Source organism: Lampris incognitus, chromosome 10, assembly GCF_029633865.1.
Source record: "Lampris incognitus isolate fLamInc1 chromosome 10, fLamInc1.hap2, whole genome shotgun sequence".
Taxonomy (NCBI): Eukaryota; Metazoa; Chordata; class Actinopteri; order Lampriformes; family Lampridae; genus Lampris; species Lampris incognitus.
Genome location: NC_079220.1, coordinates 54,654,020 through 54,677,879, shown reverse-complemented (window position 1 = coordinate 54,677,879; position 23,860 = coordinate 54,654,020). Strand labels below are relative to the sequence as shown.

At 47.4% G+C, this 23,860-nt stretch overlaps 1 protein-coding gene and 1 pseudogene across 1 annotated transcript in view; one reads left to right on the top strand and one right to left on the bottom strand.

Moving 5' to 3' along the window:
• The window catches only part of prkcab (protein kinase C, alpha, b), a 231,002-nt gene that overhangs the window by 68,043 nt on the left and 139,099 nt on the right, over positions 1–23,860 (bottom strand).
• Positions 333–23,860, top strand: part of LOC130119124 (pre-mRNA 3' end processing protein WDR33-like) — a 59,346-nt pseudogene continuing 35,818 nt past the window's right edge.

Here is a 23,860-nt window from a genome sequence, read left to right as displayed (position 1 = left end):
CAAGTGTTTACATCACCCTCAGGGCAATCCTGAAGCCTTGTACCAGGGTTGAAACCGGGGAAAGTGCAGATGTGTGTGTTATGCAACAACTGAACCCAAACGGTCGGTCAAACAAAAGAAATGACCGTTGTGTCCCTTTTATCTTCCTCCATCTCCCTCTCTGACTCGCTCGCTCTCTTCTCCAGCTCCTCTAGCTCTCTGCCTTCTGTATCCAAATCAAGTAGGCGAGATTGAATCACGCCTCAAGACTGAACCGAGTACAGCGTTGCCTTTCCCATCACACCGAGTATATTTGTGTTGCCCTAAATCACATTTACAATTGCAGAGGGTCGATGCAGTTAAACGACAATGGAGATACCCGACCCAGACGTCAGATCCGTCCACCGGCCTGGGCTGCTGACTATGATGTCTCCCTGCCTGCCGTCGAGAGACCGCCCCCTGCTGCAGCGCTCTCAGACCAGTGCCCCCAACAGATGCAGGAGCCCTACTACAGTTCTGAGAGGACCGCCAAGATGCCACCTCTCAACCCCCCCCGCGCCCTTCGATCAGTGGAGTCCAGTGGGTGGTACCCGTCCATAGTATCCCAGGGAGCCAGTGTACCCCAGCACAAAAGCACCCCAGACCCACTGTCTCCCCGTACGGGCCACCAAATCACACACTATCCTTGCTTCAGAGGAAAAACTCGCCAAAAAACAAACCTTTCACAAAGGAAAGTACGTCGAGGACAGACAGCTGTGCAATAGTTGTCAAGTACGCAAGGAACACAATGCAGTAACAGATTGAGAAAAACACACCCCGTGAAAGCACAAAATAACTAGACTTCGTGACGCCGAAACGGTGCAGAAAAGACAAGCGGATGCTATGACTGCAGCAGATGCAGGATGGCGGGGAGCATTTTCCCCGAACGCCGTCACAGAGCAGCGCCGTCCCGTGCAGTGTCACCAACCGAGTACCACCGAGTTCTGGAATAAGAATAGAGCTCTTTAAAGACTCGGCAGGCAGACCCAGACACATCATCCCCACAGACAGAGAGAGCACATGCTCTGGCTACACATCACCTGTCCTGGGTCCTCTCCAGAGAAGAACCAAGAAAGGGTCAGCATTGAAGAGCTAGCTCAAGACATGCCAGATTTCTTAAATGTGCATGCACAGCCACGTGCACATGCCCATATGAGCACGTGCACACATACACACACACGCAAACCTTTGTCTGAGTATGAGCAATAATTGCATATACTGTATGTAAGCAGGGAAGGAGCTTGGATGGTTATGAAAGAGATGTGATACGGAAAGACAGCGGCATTCAAGAGTAAAACAGATATACAGGCTGATGACAGACAGACATGGTTTAAGGTGATTTTCGTTTTACTCATGCATAGTGTTTGTTACTGTAGATGTTGTTGTGAATCACTGAATCAAAAAGACGCTGATAAGCTATGACTAGCATGGATGCATGACTCACAAAGCACCAACATATGGCCAGATAGTAGAGGCCAAGCACGGGCAATTGTCCTGAGACTGTGTAAATACAATCAATGTTAACTAGTAAACAAATCTTAAACAAGTCTGGGGTCATTTCGGGCAACTTAGATTCAATTTACAAACAGTCGCCCACACAATCCATACAGACCAAACCTCACTTTGCAGCGATCTTAAGAGCTGCCCCTGCTGCTGTTCAGCATTATGCTAACAGACAAGCTAGCAACCCTCAACAGAGAGAGATGGCGAGATGGAGCTGAAGGGAGGTGCAGCTCAGTGAGACGGATGATCTGCTGAACCCCTTGGAGCGTGACGAGGGCCAAATCATGCAGAAGAAGAAAAAAAAAAGATGGTGAGCATAAAGTGACAATGAGTCAAACATGGGTGCTGCTAATCATACCCCGGCATTGATAGCCTCATGGCTAACAGAGGTACCAGGACCAGTCGGATGTTGGTGCAATCCAACAAATCCTGACTTGAACCTTTCTTCAGCGTGAGATGAGGAGGGTAGGGGAAAAACGAGGCCAAGGGCAAACTTGTTTTGGGTTTACTGGTGGATGGTATCGTAGTATCATCAGAGACTATTTGTTGTAAATTCCATTCCATTATCCAAGCCGCTCATCCCAATCTGGGTCGCGGGATGCTGGAGCCTGTCCCAGCAGTCATTGGGCAGCAGGCGGAGAGACACCCTAGACAGGCCGCCAGGCCACCACAGTGTCGATACGTTCACACCTAGGGACAATTTAGTACGGCCGATTCACCTGACTTGCATGTCTTTGGACTGTGGGAGGAAACCGGAGCACCCGGAGGAAACCCACGCAGACACGGGGAGAACATGCCAACTCCACACAGAGGACCACCTGGGATGACCGTCAAGGTTGAACAACCCTGGGGTTCGAACCCAGGACCTTCTTGCTGTTCGACGACCGCGCTAACCACTACGCTACCGTGCTGCCCTTGTTGCAAATTGTGTTCTTGCATAGTTGACACGCAGGACTTGGTTTTACACCCACTTAAGGTCAGTATGAGTTGATGATGGGTCTCCTCACATGGGCTACTTCCCTCATGATGCATTACAGGTAGAGAAGATTTGTCATCTTGACTCTTATAATTTGCACCTAAGACAGACAGTCACGTCCACTTGTAAAGTTCATTCGTGGGCATATATAAAACTACTCCCCTGTCGAGTTTTTAGGATTCGCTTCTCTAATGAGAAGAGTTTAACAAAACTGTTGTACCTCAAACATGTTGTACCACGTTTCTGCCAGTTTCTTTCTAAAGCTGTTAGTTAAGTCAGCTGTCCATTGTACAATCACACATGATGTGGCAATAAGAGATATACAGGACTCAAACATCTCCAGAAGGAATTAAATCCATCCAGCCATCCATTATCCAAACCGCTTATCCTGCTCTCAGGGTCGCATGGATACTGGAGCCTATCCCAGCAGTCACTGGGTGGCAGGCGGGGAGACACCCTGGACAGGCTGCCAGGCCATCACACAGGGCTGACACACACACACACACACACACACACACCTAGGGACAATTTAGTACAGCCGATTCGCCTGACCTACATGTCTTCGGACTGCGGGAGGAAACCAGAGCCCCCGGAGGAAACCCACGCAGACACGGGGAGAACATGCAAACGCCACACAGAGGATGACCCCTAAGGTTGGACCACCCCGGGGCTCGAACCCAGGATCTTGTTGCTGTGCTGTAACCATGCTAACCACTGTGCCACCGTGCCGCTGGATTTAAATCCAACTTATCAAAAATAAACAAATAAGCAGACATAAAAACAAACACAAACAAACACATATCAAGCGGCACATAAATCACATCACTTAAATGATCCGGTGTGTGTTTATGTGCTGGGAGAGCGAGGTTGGGTGACACAATTGTAGGGTTGCCATGGCAATGATGGGACGGAGATATTTCTGTGATAGACGAGAGCCGACGGAAAAAGGACAAACAGCAGATGGAGGGAACGGGAAAGATGGGGGACCAATCCTTTTAATTAATGGACCGCTCGACGACGGAGGTGAGAATAAATCGGCGAGAGCCGAACTAAGGAATTTAATTCACTCTCACAGCCAAACACACACAATGACTGCCTGACACGAGGCGGACCGTTAGCAGGCCGGCCGGCAGACTGTACAGAGACGATATCTGCAGACTAACTTTCACGATGTTGTGCGGCTGGAAAGGGGGCACTTACATCCGTCAGGGCAATTCAAGCCGAGGATCGCCAGAATTTCCAGCACGCCGCCGATTCCGCGTGCCCGAGGACACACGGCGCACATCCCTGAGATACCAAGCAATGGGCTGACCCGCAGCTGTGATGGAGAGACGCTTCCTGTTGCACTCACTGACCTTTTCTTTGGGGTGGAGGGAGCAATACAGTGTGTGTGTGTGTGTGTGCGCACACGTGCATGTTTACGCGTGTGTGGTTGTGCAGAGAGACAGAGTGGGAAATGATTACGCTTTTTTTTATACGCGTGTGCACACAAGAGACGGAGCTACAAAGTGCACGCACAAACCGCACTCATGCCGAGACAAACAAAAAGGAGATGAAACAAAGTGGAAGAGACAGAAGGCAAAAAAAAAACAAAAAACACACAAACCAAAAGAGGCAAACTTGACAGCCAGAGCAGAGAAGAAGACGGGCAAACAACAGATCGCAAGACAGATACGCAGAACGAACAGGGGAGGACTGTCAAGCTGGTGTCTGTTAAGCTCAGCTGTTGGTTTGTGGTCACTTCTGTGAGTGTGGGTGTGTGTGGGTGTGTGTGTGTGTGTGTGTGTGTGTGTGTGTGTGTGTGGTGTGTGTGTGTGGAGAAAGCATCAAAGCAGCACCAGTTCCTTGAGCCAGAGCGGACACTTTGCACAGCCAAGAAGCGTTTGCCTTGAACAACGGGGTTACAGAGGAGAGGCTTTGACAAGCGAGCGCACAGAGAGGCTCAGAACTCCCTGCTGCTGACTATCGCTTCATCGGTTGTATTAGCCGTGTCACGGATCGCCACAACGCCTCGGTAGCTTTTCAAACACGGCCACGGCTTCTTGATCGGTAATCGCGTACGTCTCACATGGACGGCAAACAAGATCCACATTATTCCAGCGAGGAGGTTTTCATGTGGATATCTGCAGCTACGTGCAGATTAGGAAGTCGCAGTAAATTTTTTTTTGGGGAATCCCCCCCCCCTCTTTTGTCCCCATTTGTATCCGGCCAATTACCCCGCTCTTCCGAGCCATTCCGGTCGCTGCTCCACCACCCTCTGCCGATCCGGGGAGGGCTGCAACTACCACATGCCTCCTCCGATACATGTGGAGTCCTGACAGTGAGGAGTCCCACCAGAAGGGCGTCGCGTGTGGGAGGATCACACTATTCCCCCCAGTTCCCCCTCCTCCCCCACTCCGAACAGGCGCCCCGACCGACCAGAGGAGGCGCTAGTGCAGCGACCCAGGACACATACCCACAACCGGCTTCCCAAACACAGACACGGCCAATTGTGTCTGTAGGGACACCCGACCAAGCCGGAGGTAACACGGGGATTCGAACCGGTGATCCTCGTGTTGCTAGGCAACGGAATAGACCGCTACACTACCTGGATGCAGTATTAAGGTGGAATCCATTGACTTCATGTTAGCAAAAAGTAGCACACGGTGCCCCGTCACAGTTGACCCATTACCTTCACCTTCCCCTTCCACGCACACCCGTTTGAATTGAACTTAATATGGCCGAGGACCCGGGGTGCAGGTTGGTTTCAAAAGATCAACGGTGCCAATGTTAGGACTGCTGCTACAGCCGGCCTCCGACACTGACACAAACAACATCGTGAGTGATTGTGTGATGTGCCAGAATGGAAAATGATGGAGGAGAGAGGCTGGGAAAAAACAAAAGGATGACAAGGGAAAGATATCAGATGATGACGGATGTAATCACCAACAGGATATTGAGCGAGACGGGAGAGTAAAGTATAAGGTGAGGTATCAGGTCAAGATAAACAAGAACCAAATAAGACAAAAGGGAATTCTTCTGAATGTGGGACATGACATATCGGAAGTCCAATAACCGACCGGCTCTGTCAGTAGGAAGAGCCACTGAATCGGACACACTGACCTGATGGTCACTGTGTAAAGTCCTGTGTTATCTCTCACCTAACAGCTTCGCTTCACACCCCGCAGTAATGGCACATCCATCCATTATCCCAGCCGCTTATCCCGCTCTCAGGGTCGCAGGGATGCTGGAGCCTATCCCAGCAGTCATTGGGCAGCAGGCGGGGAGACACCTGGACAGGCCGCCAGGCCATCACACAGGGCCGACACACACACACATTCATACCTAGGGGCAATTTAATATGGCTTATTCACCTGACCTACATGTCTTTGACTGTGGGACGAAACCAGAGCACCCGGAGGAAACCACGCAGTCACGGGGAGAAACAAGCAAACTCCATACAGAGGACGACTCCTTCAAGGTTGGACTACCCCGGGGCTCGAACCCAGGACCTTCTTGCCGTGAGGCGACCACGCTAACCACTGCACCGCCGCTACTAATGGCATACAGTGAGAAGCAATTGTGGCGACGTATGTGTGCATATCTGTGTGTCTGTAACCATGTGGGCGACCCGTCTTTGTGTGAAGTGTGTGTTTCAGTGTGTCTACTGGGACTCGGTGTCCTTGTCTGACTGCACTGCACTGGGTCGGCGTTCATCTGTGTCTTCAGATCAACTACAGCTGAAACGTGGGAAACCCATACAGAGTGGAGCCAATATTGATTAGCCATCACTGATTCAACTAGATGGGGGAGATGTCTGTCCATCTCGTTCTCCATGTCGTGTCTTTTATGTCCACTTGCAGCTGCCCATCAGTGTTTCATGGACCACACCCCTCAGAATACCCCACAACGACCTCATTATGTGCAACACACAGTTATAGCCTGTAAAACAGCCACCTGGCTAACTTTGAACATTATCATTATTAAAGGAAGAAATCTGTGTGTGTGTGTGTGTGTGTGTGTGTGTGTGTGTGTGTGTGTGTGTGTGTGTGTGTGAGCGAGAGAGAGAGAGAGAGAGAGAGAGAGAGAGAGAGAGAGAGAGAGAGAGAGAGAGAGAGAGAGAGAGAGAGAGAGAGAGAGAGAGAGAGAGAGAGAGAGAGAGAGAGAGAGAGAGAGAGAGAGAGAGAGAGAGAGAGAGAGAGAGAGAGAGAGAGAGAGTCTGCAGCCCCAGGTCCTCCCCCTGTATGACATGGAAGTAACATTTTTGCTTTATGCAGATGATCTAGTTTTGTTGTCACCAACTGCAGATGGGCTGCAACAACTACTAGACCTGCTTGAGGACTATTGCCAGCACTGGGCCCTGGCAATAAATCCAAAAAAGACAAAAGTAATGATCCTCCAGAAGAAGCCCAGATGTCAGGAAAATAGATACCAGTTGACTCTAGGTAGCATCACCTTAGAGCATACGATGCAGTATACTTACCTTGGTCTAATTATTACAGCATCAGGGAGTTTCAGTAAGGCAGTGAATAACCTAAAACAAAAAGCTGGCAGAGCTCTATATGCAATTAAAAATAAACTCTTTAACATTGATATACCAATCTCCATCTGGGGCAAACTGTTTGATAGTGTAATTCTGCCCATTGCACTACATGGAAGTGAGGTATGAGGTCCCACTCAGTCTTTCCAGCTACACTAGATGGGACAAGCATCCAGCAGAAACCCTACATGCTGAATTCTGTAGAATGATTCTGAAAATACAAAGGAAAACACCAAACGACGCCTGTAGGGCAGAATTAGGCAGTTTCCATTATTGATAAATGCACAAAAAAGATCTCTAAATTTCTGGATGCACTTAAATACAAGCCCAACAAATACATTGCCCACTAAAGCTCTGAAAACCCAAGAACTGAACCCCAAAAAGAGTCCCCTGAAGCAGCTGGCTCTGAGACTCACTAACCCTTTAACAAATACTAAGACCAACCAACCTCAGGCCAGCACTGCATCCCAAACAAAGATTACGATACTAAATCAGGCTATAAAACAAATCAACATGAGGATAAATCAGGCTATAAAACAAAGCAAGAACAATTATCTGAACCATTGGAAGGCTGAAATCAAAACTCAAAACAAACCTAGAAGTCTATCGGGCCCTAAAAACAAACTAGGATTTGGAAGAACACCTCTTAACTGTCAGAGACAGGAAGCAGCGACAGATCCTCACCAAATACAGGCTCAGTGACCACAGTCTCGCCATTGAAAAGGGGAGACACAAAAAGACCTGGATGCCAAAAGAGCAACGAACATGTGGTCGGTGCATGACAGATGAGGTGGAGACAGAAGTGCACTTCCTCCTTAAATGTGACACATTTGAAAAACAGCGCCGGGCTTTTGTCCAGAGCTGGAACCATGTGATTCCGGAGTGGGCAGAAATGGACGACGCAGGTAAGCTGCGGGGGGTCCTGGGAGGGGGCCAGTGGCGAGCATTGCAGCAAGATTTATATTTTCTTGCCACAACCTGAGAGACAGTGGGGGACGGCACCTATCGCTACCGTTGTTGTTTGATATACTAATCATTGTTGTTGTTGCTGTTATTATTATAATCATTGTTGTATTGTGTTTGTTGTTTGTTTTACATGCTTTGGCAATATGTACACAAACGTATGTCATGCCAATAAAGCAAATATTGAATTGAACTGAATTGAATTGAGACAGCAGGCAGACTCCCCTTTCTATCCATCCATCCATCCAAACCGCCCATCCTGCTCTCCATCCTGCTCTCAGGGTCACGGGGGATGCTGGAGCCTATCCCAGCAGTCATTGGGCGGCAGGCGGGGGAGACACCCTGGACAGGCCACCAGGCCATCACACAGGGCCAACACACACACACACACACACATTCACACCTAGGGACAATTCAGTACGGCCGAGTCACCTGACCTGCATGTCTTTGGACTGTGGGAGGAAACTGGAGCCCCCGGAGGAAACCCACACAGACACGGGGAGAACATGCAAACTCCACACAGAGGACGACCCGGGACGACCCCCAAGGTTGGACTACCCCAGGGCTCGAACCCAGGACCTTCTTGCTGTGAGGCAACCGCGCTAACCACTGCACCACCGTGCCGCCATTCACTGTGCCGTATTCACTCTCTTGGAGGTTATTCTTGGTCTTTTCAGAAGGTTCTGATTGTATGCACATGTGTGTGTGTGTGTGTGTTTTTATGTGAGTGGATGTGTGGGTGTACACGCGTTAATGTCATGTTCTGCCTTTGGCCCTCATTACCTCCCTGTGGTAAATATGTCTCACATGCCTGTCAGGTGTGGGGTGTATGCATTCATGTGTGTGTGTGTGTGTGTGTGTGTGTGTGTGTGTGTGTGTGTGTGTGTGCATGCACTTTGCATGTGCGTGTCTGCATCATGTTATGCTTGCCATTTCTCTTGGCAGCAAATACGTGTTGTAATGTCAGCTGCTGTGTGCCTGCCCTGTTTGAATACCTCCCCCAACTTGTAAGTGAATGTCGAACCCACCACACACTCACACACACACACACACACACACACACACACACACACACACACACACACACACACACACACACACACGTAGTATATGCACACATAAAGAACACAACTGGGCTCATTAGTGTGAGAAGGTACAAAGAGCTACGTCAGCCATCTTTCAGATGGCCCGGTGAATTGTGGGGTATGGTGGTTTCGGGGGGTACAGTACATTATGGATATCAGGTCTTACTGGCTGGAGAGGCAGAACTTTTCTTTGGCTTTTTAGCGAATGAGATTGTGCAATCTTGCTTGAGATACGCATTATAGTAAAAGGGGCATAATCACATTTATGCATCATTAATATCTCAAGTAAAGATAAACGACACATCAAACACATGCCAACGCACACACACATAACAACCCCACCACCCCCACCCCCACCCCCACACTGAGACAAATAGAAACTCAAAGCAAACCAAGCAGCCACAGTGTCAGGGACACGTCCTTCTCTCAGGGGACAATGATGTGATCCAAGATGAGCTCTACTTCTGATACAACAACATGGCATCTAATCACCCCTCCCCCCCCTTTTCTCCCCAATTGTATCCGGCCAATTACCCCACTCTTCCAAGCCGTCCCAGTCGCTGCTCCACCCCCCTCTTGCCTATCCCGGTAGGGCTGCAGACTATCACGGTCTCCCTCCGATACATGCGGAGTCGCCAGCCGCTTCTTTTCACCTGACAGTGAGGAGTTTCGCCCAGGGGGACGTAGCGCGTGGGAGGATCACGCTATTCCCCTCGGTCCCCCTCCCCCACCCCGAACAGGTGCCCCCCCGAACGACCAGAGGAGGCACTAGAGCAGCAACCAGGACACATACCCACATCCAGCTTCCCCACCCGCAGACACGGCCAATTGTGTCTGTAAAGATGCCCGACCAAGCCAGAGGCAACTCAGGGATTCGAACCAGCGATCCCCGTGTTGGTAGGCAACAGAATAGACTGCCACACGCTACCGGACGCCCCGCGTCTAATCCTTCTAACTAGGATATGAGGTTCTTCATCTGTGTGTGTGTGCTTCTGAACAACGAGCTTGTGCTTCACACCAAGCTCCCCTGAATAGGTAGCTGGTAAGTGATGGAGATCCGTTGCCGCTGTTTAACAACAAGAGGGGAGTGCAGGTTTTCATCCAATGTTGTGACTCTAACATCACTTACTGAGTGCTTCGCTAACTGACTGGCGGTCTCCGTGGCGACACCTGTCAGGATCTATTAGGATAACGTAATGGTGATTGCTTCATCGCTGCTCGGTGCTAATGGAGCTAAATGGCTGAGTTGGGGACTGCGCTGTCGAGGGTCACATATAGCAGGGGTTTCCAACCTTTTTTTTCCCTGGAGGACCCCCTTTCATCATCTGAGAAAAGTACAACCCCCCCCCCCCCCGACCTTTAAATACATCAGGATATTTTTCACGATTGCTGGTAGGTGAGTTATTATGATTTTGTGCAAACATTTTTCATGCATCTATTTTTTTATAATGCCAGAACAGATGAGAGCCCCCCACCCCACCCCGGGATCTTTGGGACCCATTCTGACAAGAGAGGGGCAGAACATTTTGACTTTCACGTGCTTGCTTTAAGGGCCAACACAACAAAATAAAACTATTGTAGATATGTTGGTCTCGACTTGCCCCAAGGACCTGAGGGGAAAAGGAAGTTTGTCGATATGCAAAATGGTTCGAAAGCAACTGGCCAAAAAGTGAGCTGAATTTCAGACTAATATTGACGCTAGTGGAATCGTTGTATTGACCCCAAAATGGGTGCCTGTGCTTCTTGGACCGACCTCAATCGATGGGCCAATTTTCATAATAAACCGACCGATCGGTTCTGTGGGCCGCCATTGCAGAGGAAGTAAGAAAAGAGAAAGCCTGCAAGAGCTTGGATTTGAGCCCTAACAAATCAAATGAAACTACCCACGCATGGTCTGTATATATTTAGCCTGGATTAAAATGATAAAGAGTTTCAGGTTGCTAGCAGGTCTGCTTTACAATATACCATAAACTCTACTGCCTATAAGGGCATACAGTATTGATTAGCTAGCTAGAGAGAGAGAGAGAGAGAGAGAGAGAGAGAGAGAGAGAGAGAGAGAGAGAGAGAGAGAGAGAGAGAGAGAGAGAGAGAGAGAGAGAGAAAGAGATAAGAAATATCATGCAGCAAGGTTTCCTGACACTAAACTCAGAGCTTGATACCTAAGGCCTCACTCACTAGTGTGTTGTGTAAAAACACATATGATGGCGTCACAGTGAATAGCTTAATTGAGATATATCTATGCAGTATATTCACAATTTCAGTATTTGACATTTGGGGTAGAAGGAAGTCCGCTGGTGTCCTGGCCGCAAGCCCAGAGCCTTTCCATTGATAAATATTCTGCCAGACTCTCAGTCATTGAAATGGCTTTTATAAAGACCTCATAGGGTCTTTCGAATACCTCAGAGGGTCTTTGAAAGCTGATGAGCAGTCAGTTTGTGGACGCCAAGGTCAGTACGATCAACGAGAGGCACAGACAAAACACTGGCCACCTTCCAGGAGAATCACAGGGAGACGTTCACCCAGCAGGTCCTCTGCACAAAGACTCCCGGGCACTGCGGGTCGCAGTGCCCTCAGTCACATCTGATGACATAAACCCGCTTGTTGCTGTGTGGTGGTGAGTTAAATGTGACGCTCATCTGAATGAACGAGAAATGTCTGGTGAGGGCAGGGAGTCTGATCTGACTGACGGTCAATAACAGCCAGGCATTTTTTTTTCTATGCATGTTTTTTTTTTTGATGGTGGGAGGAAACCGGAGCACCCGGAGGAAACCCACGCAGACACGGGGAGAACATGCAAACTCCACACAGAAAGGACTTGGGACGGCCTGGGGTTCGAACCCAGGACCTTCTCGCTGTGAGGCAACAGTGCTAACCACCGGGCCACCACGCCGCCCCAACAGAGTGGGGGTAAATAGAAGAACATGGACGTCCACATGCTGTTGACTAGTTTCCGTTTGGTGCTCGAAGAGCACTCATCTCTTAATCTTGTTGCAAATTCATCGGACATTTTTGTACACACCAGCGAGTGCGGGATGAGATGTAACACACACAAAAAAAGAAGCTATTGTGTTTGTCAGGGAGATGAAAACATTCTCATAAACACAAAAACAAAACGGTTTTCCGGTGGATCTCCAGAAGACAAGTGCTCAGTGGATTTAAGTCGAATACCGATAAAAGAGTAAACAACAATGGAAATACATTTTTCCTTTCGCGGGACCTTTACAAGGGGTTTCCTTTCAGCTGTCAGGTGGAACTGACAGCGGGTGGGATCTCAACTCCGCTCTCACGCAGGAGCGAGAACACGGAGAAAAACAGTGAGCAACAAAGCAAAACTTAAAAGGTGCAAGTTCATTATTTCTGGATGATGTGAGGAGCGTCTTCCCTCGTGTGGCGTGAGGAGGATAAGATGAGTTGACATATAAAGGGCAAAGCGTTGCTTTCTGGGTAATACATGTCCTGTATTAATGAGGTTCCTCTGACCGGCTGATGGATAGATTGTTTGGTCATCATAACAGTCTTCGGTTTTTGCCGTTGTTTCATGGTTTTACCGCCAGCTGTGGCCTTTCGCCCTACTATACCGACAGAGCCAAAACTGTCGCTTGATCTAGGGAACAAACATCAAGTCAACTACAGTGTGCTGTGACTTTCCTTTAGTAATCCTTTATTCATTTGGGTGGCACGGTGGCCCAGTGGTTACCGCTGTCGCCTCACAGCAGGAAGGTCCTGGGTTTGAACCCCCGGGGTTGTCCAACCTTGGTGGGGTCACCCCAGCCTGTCCCCTCTGTGGAGTTCACATGTTCTCTCCGTGTCTGCGGTGGGTTTTCTCCGGGTGCTCCGGTTTCCCCCACCATCAGATGAAACGTCCAAGTTAGGGTTAATACTCCTGTCTGTGCCCCTGAGCAAGGCAATGGGAAAAGAACTGGAGTTGGTCCCCGGGCGCAGCATGAAGGCGGCAGCCCGCTGTTCCTAGCTACGCAGATCACAGCTAGGATGGGTTAATTTGCAGTGACTGAATTTCCTCCGGGGGATTAATAAAGGAAACTTAATTATTGGTTAATTATTAATCGTTAACACACACACACACATGCAGGCATGCACACACACATACTGGTGGAGGCACGGACACAGGTATAAGGGAACGTTTTGCATTGGAGATAAACAAAATCTAATCGAATTTGTCTACGACTCTGCAATGTCATATGAATGTCAACGTCGTGTGTTACACCAAAATAAATACTGGAAAACCAACTCCTGGTTTCATCACATCTTTAATATGAAACTAATTAAAGAGCGAGTACCCCATCGTCAAGCTATTATTCCTCTCTCAATCATCAAGGGATTACAATCATTTTCAATTAAAACAAAATCTCAGACCAGAATAAACTCAACGTAGAAGAGCTCAAGAACGATGATGCACCAAAAAGACTCAAATCACCTGAAGACCAGTAGAGACCAGGCGCAGCTAAAAATAATGACAGCCCTTGCAGCGGGTGGGTAGGTGAGCACCTGACAGGCAAAAAAATAATTGCTGGCTAAGAATATCCTTCAAGTGCTCTTTCCCTATTTTCCCCCCTTTTTTGTGTGCACATGCTTTAAACTCTGCTCAACAATGAACAATTGCACAAGTTGTGATGCTGCGTTCAAAGAAACCCAATTTTCATGTGTGGCCAGTCTCACGGAGACACGGGCGAGTATTAGCATATGATCATCAAAGCAGCGAAAAGGGAAGAATACAAAAGTTTCTGGGTCATCCATCACTTAACGCTGCACTGACCAAAGTGTCAACACTTCTACTCCCCACAATGCTTTGCAGCAGTCCTAGTTATTCCAAGCTCCCCTGGTGTGTTTATTAGCTCGTTGACTGCCAGCAACGGACAACCGGCAGTTTACACACCTGCACGTTAATCACTGCGACATTGCCACGGAAACCAAGGAGGACAGGCCCCGAGTTGTCAGCTCGCTCTCTCTCTCTCTCTCTCTCTCTCTCTCTCTCTCTCTCTCATGCACGCACACGCACACGCACGCACGCACACACACACACACACACACACACACACACACACACACACACACACACACACACACACACTATATTTAAGCCACTGCATGATGTAAACACTTTTACAAAAAACAAGACACCTCAGCACAGATATAAGGAGCTGTTTGGCCCAAAGGAGCTGTTTTGCCCAGAGGAGCTATCTATAGCCATGCCCCCCCTACACACACACACACAACCCCCCCCCCCACACACACACACACTACTTCTTCCCATGCACAGTACCTCTTATAGTTCCTTCCACAACAAGAAACTCAAACAATGTGGCCCTTCAATCTTTTCCGCCACTCAAAATTAAATGAGCTATTGATTCTGCACAAAGTAAGGCGTGGGGGGGGGGGGGCGCCAGGGACCCACCACATGGAGTGTTTTTCCAGGGCTCCCAGACAGCATCTGGATGTGGGCCACTTCAGGCAATGATGCGGCACTGATGGCCTTCTTCTGGCCCTGATAAAATGGATGTGAGCCTGAAGTGTCCCACATGTATGGTAGCAAATATGGCCCAAATATGCCAAATCAAATGTGGGCCTTTTTCGGCAAATATGCGGCGCTCTAGGCAACATGTAATCTGGATGTGACCCTGGAGTGGTCCGTGTGGTAAATGGTGAATACGGCCCAAATATCACAAAATAAATATGGGCCACCTTTGGCAAATATGTGGCACATGCGGCATTGCTACACGGCTTGGTTCTGGCCCAGATCTGGCAAACAGGAGCGGACCGCCCAAGTGCCATCGTTCCATGTGGTATTTGGGCCATATGAAAGTGTCGGGTGTGGGACGGGTCTGGGCCACAGTGATTTTGCTATCTGGGCTCCTCGCCATACTTGAAATAATTCAGTCATTTACTTCATATTTAGTTTAATTTTCTGGTTTTACTTCATAATTTTCTATGTCTAACATCCCAGGATGGCAAAACCGAAAGCCAAAACGGGAGAGAGGCAGGATAAAGCCTCAATTGAGACTGATAGTCAACCGCTTTCGGAACTAGCTGAGCAGGCTGCAGCAGCCCCAGAGTCGGGTAATGAGCCTGACGCAGACTCCACAAACATCCTCTCTACAGTACAATGCATGAGCAAGATGGTGATTGGCCAATTTGATGATTTAAAGGCATCTCTGGCATTTACTCAGGCATCTCTGGTGAATCTCGGCAACCGAATAAAGGAGGTGGAAAATGCTAGCTTCAACTATGACCGCCGCCTCTCGCTCCTTAAGCAGACAAGCCAGAAAATGCAATCGCAGAATGAAGCACTTTGCCTGTAAGTGATCCACCTCGAGGCTCACTCCAGGCAGTTAAATATTAAAATCGTTGTCCAACCTGAGAAGATCGAGAACGGACATCCGACAGAGTTCTTGATGAAATTTATCCCTAAGCTGCTGGGTGCCGGCAATTTCTCCAAACTGCTGGAAGTGGGTCGAGCACCTGGTCTGGGAAGGCAGCTCCCCAAAGAGGACGCTTGGCCGCACGTAACGATTGCACGGATTCATCACTTCAGAAGGAGCAACCAAAACATACAACTGGAAGGCTTTAACACTTTTGTATACAGAGAAACCAAATGTGGGACATGGATGACAGTGACATATGCTCGTATAAGTTTTTCTGTGTGAGCATATGTCTGTATGCACATGCTGGTGTGGAAATAAACCTTTCTGCCAAAACAAACATGTATAGTCTGCTCTATACCGCTAATCCTGACTGTATTTGTATGTATCTACATGTACATGCATGCATCCATACAACCTACTCATAACCAGAAGAATTCATTATGGTCTATATGTTAAACATTGGCTTTGAACTGCATCAATATCCATTGGATTTGATGACTTTTGACTGTCTTAGCAAAGAAAAAATAATAATAATAGAAGCTAGGTTAAGAGGAGGAGAGGTGATGATCAGCGAGCAGCAGTATGGTTTCATGCCATGAAAGAGCACCACAGATGTGATGTTTGCTTTGAGAATGTTGATTGAGAAGTATAGAGAAGGCCAGAAGGAGTTACATTGTGTCTTTGTGGATTCAGAGAAAGCATATGACAGGGTGCCGAGAGAGGAGGTGTGGTATTGTATGAGGAAGTCGGGAGTTGCAGGGAAGTATGTAGGAGTGGTGCAGGATATGTATGAGGGAAGTGTGACGGTGGTGAGGTGTGCGGTTGGAATGACAGATGGGTTCAAGGTGGAGGTGGGATTACATCAAGGATCGGCTCTGAGCCCTTTCTTGTTTGCAATGGTGATGGACAGGTTGACGGACGAGATCAGGCAGGAGTCTCCGTGGACTATGATGTTTGCAGATGACATTGTGATCTGTAGTGAGAGTAGGGTGCAGGTTGAGGAGAGCCTGGAGAGGTGGAGGTATGCACTGGAGAGAAGAGGAATGAAAGTCAGTAGGAGCAAGATGGAATACATATGTGTCAATGAGAGGGAGGACAGTAGAATGGTGAGGATGCAAGGAGCAGAGGTGATAAAGGCGTGAGTTTAAATACTTGGGGTCAACTGTCCAAAGTAACGGGGAATGCAGAAGAGAGGTGAAGAAGAGAGGGCAGGCAGGGTGGAGTGGGTGGAGAAGAGTGTCAGGAGTGATTTGCAACAGAAGGGTACCAGCAAGAGTTAAAGGGAAGGTTTACAAGATGGTAGTGAGACCAACTATGTTGTATGGTTTGGACACAGTGGCACTGACGAAAAGACAGGAGGAGGAGCTGGAGGTGGCGGAGTTAAAGACGCTAAGATTTTCATTGAGAGTGATGAAGAAGAACAGAATCAGGAATGAGCATTTAGAGGGGCCGCTCAGGTTGGGCGGTTTGGAGACAAGAGAGACAAGATTGAGATGGTTTGGACATGTGTGGAGGAGAGATGCTGGGGATATTGGGAGAGGGATGCTGAACATGGAGCTGCCAGGGAAGAGAAGAGGAAGGCCAAACAGGAGGTTTATGGATGCAGTGAGGGAGGACATGCAGGTGGCTGGTGTGACAGAGGAAGACGCAGAGGACAGGAGGAGATGGAAACAGATGACCTGCTGTGGCGACCCCTAATGGGAGCAGCCGAAAGTAGTAGTAGTAGTAGTAGTAGTAGTAGTAGTAGTAGTAGTAGTAGTAGTAGTAGTAGTAGTAGTAGTAGTAGTAGTAGTAGTAGCAAAGAAAAAAATCCCCGTCGATGTTGTCTGTTAATGAGTGTAAGGAGAACAGCTTTACACGATTGTTCATAAGGTTGTATGACGTCAACAGGCAAACCAAACAGGAAATTGTGCCAAAAGGGATGATTCTATAGAGCACATAGGAGAGGTGGCTGAAACCCACGGGACATAATTACACACATGATAATCCTCAGAGGCCATCTGGGAGAGAAATATTTAGAAGCTCAAGTGTGTGTGTGTGTGTGTGTGTATGTGTGAGCGTTTGTGTGAGAGGGAGAGATGTAGGAGAAGTTAAAGGAGTATTTTAGGATGACTGTCATGCTTTCTGAATAATCTGCGAGGTAACAGCGATACACACATTGGAGGCAACACAGCGGTACATCCCCGGCTGTTTGGATCCTGGACACAAACATCAATAGCCAAAAGAGCCTCTTTGCCAGCTACAGGGCATCTGACAATATCCACAAGCTCATACTTGTAAACACACCCCATACACGTCGCATCACATTTTGCAGGATCACCCACATGTGGGTAGCATCAGGATGGACAGAGATCATCAGAGCATCTGCCAATATGGTCAGATTTCCCACACCTACCGTTTCACTTGTACTCCCACAAATGCTTTAAACCCACAGCAAGGCACCGCGTTTCCTCTGTGACAAGCTGCATTACTGTTATTCATGTACACATCAGAACACTAAAATCAATTCATATGCATTTCAATAATATGTATTCCCACTGTTACCTCGCAGATTATTCAGAGAGCATGACAGTCGCGGTGTTTTGCGTGCATGTTTGAGTGTGCACATGCACGTGTGTGCATCCTTCACTTCTCTCCAATTGCATAACTAAAGCAGCTGCTCTCTGTCCCTCACTTTTTGCCCCAAAACAACTGGTGAATATGCTGCTCTCCTCCAAAGTTCTCCCCCCCATGCAACACCCTAACCATACCAAATCAAACCCATCTGCAATCGATCAAGGGTTGACTGGAATCCAGTCCAGACCCTGGTTAGATTCTCAGGGGGGGCCTGAGCATTAGGGCCGGGTCAGAGGTCAACAGCTGGCCTATTGGTAGGCTGCTAATCCAAGAGGTGTTAGTGGTATGAGAACATCCTCGGCTGATTTATCCATACGTACTTTCAATGATTGGAAAAATATCCTTAGAAATACCACTAATGACATGAGATGCGTGGGTCAACCCATGGGTATTAAACAAGATAAACCTCTGGCCCCAAGTCGCTCCATTATAATTACTCCAAAAGCTTAGAGTAGTCCATTATATTACTGGCAACATGACAGACTAACGGACGGGACAGCTTGGTTTTTTTTCATATCCTTGAAAAACTCCTACCACTTTGATTATCCCCTTTTATGATACGCAGACCTGCACCCATTTGGCTGGACAGTGTCATACTCAGTACGTTCACATGATGCTAGAAAAAGTGGACTTATTGTGTTAGTCCGACTAAAACTGGACTTTTAAAATACATGTAAGCATGTTAGTCTGACTGAAGTCGTACTAAATCGAATTTCTCGAAGTCGGACTAACACACCTAGATAACGCGGTTGGGGATCGGCTTACTCTGGCATATATACGCTTCAATCGGCCCCAAACTGGCCTAGGCTTTCTGTGCATGAGCCATAGTTCCCGCGGAGTCTTTCACCTGGAAGTCGAACAGCGTAGTATCAACAGTGTCAGCATGGCAAGTGCTAGAGCGAGAACTACGTATTTCTGGACAGATGAGGGGACAAACTTTATGTGGTGTCAGCTAAAGGAGTTGAATATCCTAAAGTACATCGCTTGTTTGGTATGTGACGCAATAGGTCAACCGGAAGAAGGTGCAATAGCAACCAGCTGAAAGGGGGCATATCGCTACCTACCGTACCGGGGTCGGACATACAATACATCGATTCTCCCCCGGTTCTTGTATACTGGGACAACAACAGTAGTCCAATTACATGGCCTAATCGAACTAACCGTAGCTCGACTTAACTGTGCATGTAAACACACTGAATATTAATGAAGCAACACCATGCTATGACACCTCGGTTAGACTCTGACAGGTAAACTATTAACACACTAACAGAAACATTCCCACAGAGAACCCGATGATTAAAGAACTGACTATTTCCAGAGCCTGCACTGACATGCAAGAATATATCTTCCTTTGAGTCTGCCATGGCCGTTGACTCAGCCATTTAATACGGTGCTGGTGACTTCCATGGCAAGATTGCATTTAGGAAATATTAGCGGTTTGGGCGTCTCAGATGTGGCGAACTAATGATCAGTCGGTCAAAGCCGCGGCAGCAGATCATTGACAGCTTAATGAGGCCACCGTGCCTCTGTGCTCAGAGAGGGAGTAGGAGAGAAAGGGAGGATAGAGGAGCTGAGAGGGAAAAGGGAGGACTGAGAGATGTGCCCTAAAAGGGAAGAGCGGTATAGCGTGCATAAAACGAATCTAAAGGATTGGGGGGGGGGGGCGCAAAGAAGAAAGAAAAGGAGAGACAAGAAAGTAGGAAGTGTGTAGTTAGAGTAAGTTTAAAGTGTCCTCACTGCTGTCCTCCCAGTCTGCCATAGTTGATGAGCCTGGGAATTACTCTCTGTGCTAGTGTGTGTCTGTGTGTGCTTGTCTGTGTCGGTGTGTAGTTGCATGTTTGCGCATATGTGCAAGTGGTGTGTGTGTGTGTATCTGTTTGCATAGAAACGGATCAGCCAAAACATTAAAACCGCCTGCCTAATATTGAGTAGGTCCCCCTCGTGCCACCAAAACAGCTCTGACCCATCGAGGCATGGACTCCACAAGACCTCTGAAGGTGTCCTCTGCTATCTTGCACCAAGACCTTAGCAGCAGATCGTTTAAGTCCTGTAAATTGCGAGGTGGGGCCTCCATGGCTTGGACTTGTTTTTCCAGCACATCCCATGGATGCTTGATCGGATTGAGATCTCCTTGTCGTGTTCCTCAAACCATTCCTGAACAATTTTTGCAGTGTGGCTGGGTGGATTATTCTGCAGAAAGAGGCCACTGCCATCAGGGATTACCCCATGAAGGGGTGTAGTTCGTCTGCGACAATGTTTAGGTAGGTGGCACATGTCAAAGTAACATCCACATGAATGCCAGGACCCGAGGTTTTCCAGCAGAACATTGCCCAGAGCATCACACTGCCTCCACCGGCTTGCTTTCTTCCCATAGTGCACCCTGATGCATTTTCTTCCCCAGGTAAATGGTGCACACATACACGGCTATCCACAGGATCTAAAAAGAAAATGTGATTCATCAGACCAGGCACCTTTTTCCACTGCTCCAAGGTCCAGTTCCAACACTTGTGTGTCCATTGTAGGCGCTTTCTGTGGTGGAGAGGGGTCATCATGGGCACTCTGACCGGTCTGCAGCTACACAGCCCCTTACACAGCAAGCTGTGATGCACTGTGTGTTCTGACTCCTGTCTATCATAGCCAGCATTAACTTTTTCATCAATCTGAGCTACAGTAGTTCTTCTGTGGGTTGGAACAAGGTAATTAACATCATTCATGTTACCTGTCAGTGGTTTAAATGTTCTGGCTGATTGGTGTTTATATACACATGTACTTGTACACACATGCACGCTCACTCACAGTGTATATATTCCCTCTTGTTCGATGCAATTAATGATCAAAAATAGGCTGCCTTAGTTCCTGTTTATTCTTCATGGTGAGTCACCCACAGCAGACTATTAGGAAAGACATCCCCACCCACCCACAGCATTGCTGTGATTCGGCTACACAGGAAATGGGGATGGGAGGACTTTGGGGCGAGAGTTGTTCAGGCCTGAATCAGCACATTCCCACCTCGAGGTAGTCACAGCTGGTATAGAGAGTTGGGGGTGAAGTGAGGTGGAGAAACGGGGAAACAGAGGGAGGGGTAGGGAGATAATCTAGACTGTGTGTGTATGCATGCATATGTAAGTGAAAAACAGAGACATAGAGAGAAGCTTTGAGTTGTCATAAAGATTGAGCAAAGCTCTTTATACCAAGGAAAAGAGGCAGAGTGAGAGAAATTTCAGTACTTTATTAATACTCATGGGGAAATTACACTCCGCATTTAACCCATCCTAGCTGTGTAGCTAGGAGCAGTGGGCAGCCATCATGCAGTTCGTCTTGCCACTGCCTTGGTCAGGGACACATCAGGAGTATAAACCCTAACATGCATGCCTTTTTTTGATGGCGGGGGAAACCGGAGCACCCGCAGAAAACCCACCGCAGACACGGGGAGAACATGCAAACTCCACACAGAGGATGATCTGGGATGACCCCCAAGGTTGGACAACCCCAGGGTTCGAACCCAGGACCTTCTTGCTGTGAGGAGACAGCACTAACCACTGCACCACCGTGTCGCCAAATTAAGTTTGTATGAATCAAACATTTGGTATAGTTTATCGGTAGCACCATACATTTCTTGTTTGTTTTTTTCCCTGCTATTAATTGTGCATTTTCAAAAGTATGATTATGTGTTATTGTTCAAAGGCCGGGGGTTGATTTGAGGGGGGATGAAAGGGGCGACCATCCTCTTCGTTAAACAAATTGACAATAAAAAGCAATCCTTTGTATAACTCTCATCCCCCCTTTACATCCCCTTTGGGTGAATGGCACTAATAAATGACATATCTTAGGTTATCTTATAACCTTTATCAAGGAACATTAGTACGTACTAAGAACTTTATTATGGACTTTTCCCTCTCACCAAATCCAAAAGAATGAAGATAAACATGTCCTTGCCAAACCCTGGATTGCTTTGAGGTTACACTTTAAAAGATGATTTGGGAGTTTTTTTCCCCTGCCACCCTCTTCACCCAGACCCAACCATCCCCCTTCACATTTTTACTTAAATTGACGGCTGACCAAGGCACTTTGGAAATGTTGTTGATGAAACCTTCATGTCAAATCAAGCATTTCGAATTTGAATATGAATATGAGAGCGAGGGAGTGAGCGAGGGAGACAATGAAAGTGCGAGCAAAAGAGAGACAACCAGTGAGACAGACTACAAAGAGCAAGAGACAGAAAGAGAGTCGGAGACAGAAAGAGAGCGCAAGAGAGAGAACTAGGGAGAGAGAGACAGAGAGAACAAGTGAGAGAGAGAGAGAGAGAGAGAGAGAGAGAGAGAGAGAGAGAGAGAGAGAGAGAGAGAGAGAGAGAGAGAGAGAGAGAGAGAGAGAACCAGTGGGCTTGATGGTATCATGAATGAGATGCTGAAATACACTAGCCCAAAATTCCAATTGGCCATCCTGAAACTTTTCAGTTTGATTCTGGGTGTAGGTTACCCCCCTGACATCTGGAATCATGGTCTCATCACACCAATTTTCAAAACTGGAGATAAATTCAACCCAAATAATTGCCAAGGCATCTGTATGAATAGTAATCTAGGGAAGGTTCTTTGTAGCATTATAAATACGAGAGTACCAAACACAATGTCTTGAGTAAAAGTCAAATAGGATTTGTACCAAAACACTACATTTCAGACCATATTTACACCCTACAAACCTTAACTGATAAACATATTAACCAAAATGATAAAACCTTTGTGCTTTTCATAGATTTCAAAAAGACATTCACACAATGGCACAATGGTCTATTTTGCAAAGTCACTGAATCGGGTGTAGCAGGTAAAAAATATGACAATTAAATCTATGTATGCAAATAATAAGTGCCGTATGAAAAAACTGGCAACAAAAGGATAATTTTTTTCCCCCTCAGAAGCGTGGAGTGAGACAGGGCTGCTGTTTGAGCCCGACTCTATTCAACATCTATATTAACGAATTAACGACTCTCCCTCTACACAACTCAGAGATCAAATTCCTGCTCTACGCAGATGACCTGGTTCTGCTGTCTCCTAAAAAAAATGGGTTACAGTGGAACTTAGACCTACCTGGGCCCTTGGCAGTAAACATGAAAAAGACAATTATCTTTAAAAAATAAAAGACCCAGATCTCGGGGAAACACATATACCTTCACGTTAAGAACACATAAATTAGACGATTGTACAGAATATAATTATTTAGGATTGAAAATAAGTTCCACTTGAAGATTTAACCCGGCAGTAAACGAACTGAAAGAGAAAGCATGCGGGGCATTCTATGTCAAATCTACATTCAAATTCAAATTTGAAACTGGCTCAAATTATTCAAATCGGTCATAGGACCAATTCTCCTCTATGGTAGTGAGGTGTGGGGGCCTCTTTTTTACCATAATTCAGCCCAATTGGACAAACACCCAGTTGAAATTATGCATTTAGAGTTCTGCAAAAGCATATTGCAGGTGCACAGAAAAACCACAAACAATGCCTGCGGAGCTGAATCAGGCCAACTCCCATCATACATCAAATTCCCGAAAAGAGCAATCAAATATTGGCTTCATCTAAAAAACAGTGACCCCCACTCTTATCATTACAAAGCCATGCAATGCCTAAAGGGAGCATAGGAAAGAGTCCCCTCACTCAGCTGGTCCTGATGCTTAGTTCACTTTCCAGCCCTATTCTGCCTCAGGACCAGTCTGAGAACAGATCAGAGTCAACCAAATTATAACACAACAGACACATAACTACATCACCAACTGGAACACACAAATGCACAAAGCAAAATGCAG